Source organism: Lepisma saccharinum, assembly GCF_977018435.1.
Source record: "Lepisma saccharinum chromosome 12 unlocalized genomic scaffold, izLepSacc3.1 SUPER_12_unloc_1, whole genome shotgun sequence".
Lineage (NCBI taxonomy): Eukaryota > Metazoa > Arthropoda > Insecta > Zygentoma > Lepismatidae > Lepisma > Lepisma saccharinum.
Window position 1 is genome coordinate 18,443,900 of NW_028142891.1, and position 5,619 is coordinate 18,449,518.

Genomic DNA, 5,619 nt, shown 5'->3' on the forward strand with positions numbered 1-5,619 from the left:
CACACACACACATATTGTTGTTGTTGTTGTTGAGTTAAAATTTATGGTTGCGTCGGCACTTAAGGCAATTTCGCACCCTTCTATGTATGCGGGAAAATATCCCTTATCTAAAATTCTGACTGAGAACTTAAAAAAGGGGTGTAAAGAGCCCCTTGGGAAAAACTAAAAGTGCAAGGTTGTAAAAAGACCTGCACGAGACAAACACAAAACATTAAAAAGTCAGAATAAACTAAAAACCTCCTTACAGACGGTGGAAGAGACCAGCTCTTCGCAAAAAACTAAAAACATGTGATAAAATACTGCTGTCATCACCCAAGAGGGATGACAAACAGCCGGAAAGGTTAAAAGTCTGCCGGAGGTAAGCAAGATCGACACATTCAACGAGAATGTGTCGGATGATTAAAATAACATTACAAGTACGACACAACGGAGGGTCCAGCCCTTGCAGTAGGTGACCATGCGTGAGCCGGCTGTGTCCTATACGCAGGCGGGTAAGAATAACGTCTTCTCGCCGAGAGGGACGAGACGAGGAACGCCAAACACCTATGGTGGGCTTAACAGCGTGAAGCTTGTTCCCCGTTTCCACATCCCACTCGGTCTGCCAAGTGTCAAGAAGGCGAGAACGGAACACATTCTGCAGGTCGCTAGCTGGCAAAAGGTGGACGAGAACGTCGCCATCTGCATCAGCAGACTTGGCGGCAGCATCAGCTGCTTCGTTCCCCTGGATGCCCACGTGGCTTGGGACCCAACAGAAGTGTACATCCGTTCTGGCAGATAAGGACACAAGCCGTCTGAATATGCGTTGCGCACCGGATGCCGGGAATACGGCGAATCCAGGGTCTGCAACACGCTGGGCGAATCACTGCACACAAGGACTATCTTCAGACCATTGACGTCTGCAAAGTCCAGTGCCTTTAGAATGGCGTATAACTCTGCCGTAAAGATGGAACACGCAGGATGAAGCGAGTAACTGGAACTTTGAGAGTCTAGGACGAAGGCGCAACCAACTGATTCCACTGTCTTGGACCCATCCGTGTAAAACACATTAAAATTGGGGTGCTTCGCACGAAGTTCTAAAAACCGTTGCTGGTATACAACCATTGGTGTTTCTGCTTTTGGAAGAGCAGTTAGAGAAAAATCGATGGAAGTTGCAGGAAACTCCCAGGTAGGGAGAGGCGGAATGAGTGGAGAGACGACAGGATCTCGTCTGCACGAACACCAAATGGTCTAGTGACACTAGGATCGAGCCGATACCTTGCCAGCCTATTCATGTCTGTGATGGTGTGAAATGAGGGATGTGAAGGCATCGAGCGAAGATGGAGGAAGTAGATCACTACCAGCCGCTGTCTTCGCAGAGGCAGCGACGGCTCAGATGCCTCTACGTACAAACTGGCGATAGGGCTGGTCCGAAAAGCACCAGAGCACACACGTATACCAGCATGGTGGACGGTGTCTAGAATGCGAAGTCTAGATGGGCGGGCAGAAGAATACACAACACATCCATAATAAAGCTTCGACCTGATGAGTGCACGGTACAGGCGAAGCAGTACCATCCTATCAGCACCCCAGGAAGTATGGGATAAAACACGTAAAACGTTGAGAACTCGAAGACAAGAGAACTTTAACTGGCGAAGGTGAGGTAGCCATGTTAATTTCTTATCGAAAATGAGGCCCAGGAAGCGGACCTCATTCACGAACCACAGGGGAGATTTCCCCATGTACAGGTCAGGATCGAAATGACATGTACGTTGGCGACAAAAGTGAACACACGGATTTCTCGGATGAGAAGGTGAAACCTGTTTGGGAGGACCACTCAACCAAACGGTTTATCGTCAGTTGGAGTTGACGAGAAGCTGACGCGAGATTCCGTGAGCGACAAAAGATCGTGAGGTCGTCTACATACAGAAGACCATGTACAGGGGCAACAATGCTCGCCATAACACTGTTCACTGCTATGGCAAACAGTCACACTTAATACGCTGCCCTGCGGGACACCGTTCTCTTGTTCTTGAAGATCCGAAAAGGAGTTCCCAACACGTACTCGGAAAAAACGATCAGATAAAACGTTTTTAATAAAGTACGCCATATGGCCACGGACGCCCCAAGAATGGAGCTGCTTTAGGATGCCAAAACGCCACGTTGTGTCATATGCTTTTTGGAGGTCAAAGAAAACTGCAACTAAATGTTCCTTGTTGAGGAATGCATCCTGAATGTGTGTTTCCAGCTGAACCAGATGGTCCAGTATGGAACGGTTGGAGCGAAAACCACATTGAAAATTACTTATCAAGCAGTTTTCCTCCAAAAACCAGGTGAGACGCTTGTTGATCATGCGTTCCATCAACTTGCACACACAGCTAGTTAAGGCAATAGGCCTGTAACTCGAGGCTGCGGTGCGTTCTTTACCTGGTTTCAGGATGGGAACAATAATAGCTTCTTTCCAGGAAGTGGGGAAAGAGTCCTCCAACCAAAGCCTGTTGATTGATTGATTGATTGATTGAGTTAAAATTTATGGGTGCGTCGGCACTTAAGGCCGTTTCGCACCCTTCTGTGTATACGGGGAAATGTCCCCTTATCTAAAATTCTGACAGATTTAAAAAAGGGGTGTAGATAGCCCCTTGGGAAAAACTAAAAGTGCAAGGTTGTAAAGAGACCTGCACGAAACAAACACGACACATTAAAAAGTCAGAACAAACTAACATCCTCCTTACAAACGGTGGAAGAGTTCAGCTCTTCGCAAAAAACTAAAAACACGTGATAAAATACTACTGTCATCACCCAAGAGGGATGACAAACAGCCGGAAAGGTTAAAAGCCTGCCGGAGGTAAGCAAGATCGACACATTCAACGAGAATGTGTTGGATGCTTAAAATAACATTACAAGCACGACACAACGGAGGGTCCAGCCCTTGCAGTAGGTGACCATGCGTGAGACGGCTGTGTCCTATACGCATGCGGGTAAGAATAACGTCTTCTCGCCGAGAGGGACGAGACGAGGAACGCCAAGCACCTATGGTGGGCTTAACAGAGTGAAGCTTGTTCCCAGTTTCCACATCCCACTCGGTCTGCCAAGTGTCAAGAAGGCGACAACGGAACACATTCTGCAGGTCGCTAGCTGGCAAAAGGTGGACGAGAACGTCGCCATCTGCATCAGCAGACTTGGCGGCAGCATCAGCTGCTTCGTTCCCCCGGATGCCCACGTGGCTAGGGACCCAACAGAAGTGTACATCTGTGCTGGCAGATAAGGACACAAGCCGTCTGATTATGCGTTGCGCTACCGGATGCCGGGAATACGGCGAATCCAGAGATTGCAAAACGCTGGTCGAATCGCAGCACACAAGGACTTTCTTCAGCCCTTTCACGTCGGCAAAATCCAGTGCCTTTAGAATGGCGTACAACTCTGCCGTAAAGATGGAACAGGCAGGATGTAGCGCGAAACTGGAACTTTGAGAGTGTAGGACGAAGGCGCAACCAACTGATTCGACTGTCTTGGACCCATCCGTGTAAAACACATTAAAATTGGGGTGCTTCGCACGAAGTTCTAAAATCCGTTGCTGGTATAAGTAGGTCACAAATGTATCTTTGACAACAACCCTGATTTTTCGACCTCCAAGAAAATCGCACCAAAACCTCAAAAACTCACTTTCTCTCCACGTTCCGAGCCTCATTTTTTGCGCTGACGATGTTTCACGGCGCAGAAAAGCCGTGATGAGTAAATTCACTTTCTCATCCTTGAAGGATGAATGCGCCTTATCGTAATTTTCCAAGTCCGGGACCAATGTTTATATATATCGTGACCTTTGTAAACCTCTCGCGAACGATGTGCCACACACACACACACACACACATATATGCGCGCGCGTGCCTCTCATTATTTCCGTATTGTGAGGCAAGCAAACAAACCAAATAATAATAATTGTGTTTTTTTAGGATTCCTGGCCCCTATAACCTCGCCAGGGTGCGTGGTGGTGGCGACATCCTCACGAGTTTGGATTTGTATTGCGAATGCTGCCAAAAATTCAATCAACGTTGTTCGTTCTCGATGTTGGAATCTTACGTAGATTATTCCATGAAAAATAAATTGATACTCCTGTGCGAAGCCCCCAAAGCATTGGTGCAATTTTTGATGTTTATGTGGATAGCGACGCTCGGTAGAACTGAATTTTTTCTGGTCCCCGTGGAGAAATTGTGTTTTATCGCTCAATGTAATATTTTCATCACGGACCAAACGCTTTTTCAAATCGATCCCAAAAAATTTTCTGCAAAACAAAACGTTCGAAAATATCGAATGTCCTCTCTCGAGAGTGGTACGGAAAAATTGAAATCGATTTTCGATTCGATGGGAGCATCACCCTATACATTAACCATCCCCGAACTTCCACGGCAAGAACCCGAAACAACAATTTCGTCCGAGAGATCCAAATTGTTTTCGCACAACGTGCAAAATATCTTGCAAGCGTTTCCCAAATTCTCGTCGTTTCACGATGCAATTTTGGAGGCGGCGACATGTGCGGGTGACGCGGACATCGAACGTTCATCGTGGCTTCGAAACACATCACTTGCTTTTTCTGCTCCCGAAACCTGCATATTTGGAACGATTCGCAATTTCGCTCGCAAAGCTTTTTGTGTTTCCTGCAGGTGTGTGCTCGACTGTTTTTTTTTCGAGGGCGCAAGAAATAATCGTTTTCATACGCATCGCAATCCATGCCCGCTACTCCACCCTCGGCAACCCCCGCAACCACAATGGGAACAACTCACCGAACCTATTCATCTCGCATCCGCTTCCGCCCGAAGCGAATCTGGAAGAGGTCGAGGAAAAATGATCGAATACTATGACAAACACGCATGGGGTGGAACTGTCAACGGGGTTCATTGCCATCCGCTTCCGCAGTGGACGACTCCACCTCGGCAACCCCCGCAACCACAACGGCAACAACTCCCCGAACCTATTCATCTCGCATCCGCTTCCGCCCGAAGCGAATCTGGAAGAGGTCGAGGAAAAATGATCGAATACCATGACAAACACGCATGTGGTGGAACTGTCAACGGGGTTTATTGCTATCTGTCCCCCAGGACATGCGTCAAGAAAAGGTCTTTGTTGAAAAAAAAGGAAGTATATAGCATTGTTCGTTTGTACCAGGGCAACACGTATGAGTGAATCGGTCAACGGGGTTTATTGCTAGGACATTGACTATAGCGCTCATTGTGTTTTCACCAAAGGGGGTCGCGTGGGGTGGGGGTTCCTATATAACGCACCAGTTTCTCTTTTTGTACATCATTATCATAGTGAACGTCAATCGTGGCAGTTCACTATTTTTTAATTTGTTTGTCTGGTAGTATACATATATATCATCGTGGAAGTTTTAGTGAGCTACAAGTTTTTTTGAAGTCTCTCTATCTCTCTTGAAAGGTAAGTTTTTATTTTTTCATGATATATTTATATCTTGTTTTGCGTCTGACACACACATATTCAGAGGAGTCATAAAAATTGACACACATACATGTCGCATATTTTTTAGCTCCTACAACAGTGCACACACACACACACACACACATATACTGTTCGCGTCTAATATATATATGCACTTGTGGAAGGAAAAATGTCTAGCATTTTTTTATCTAT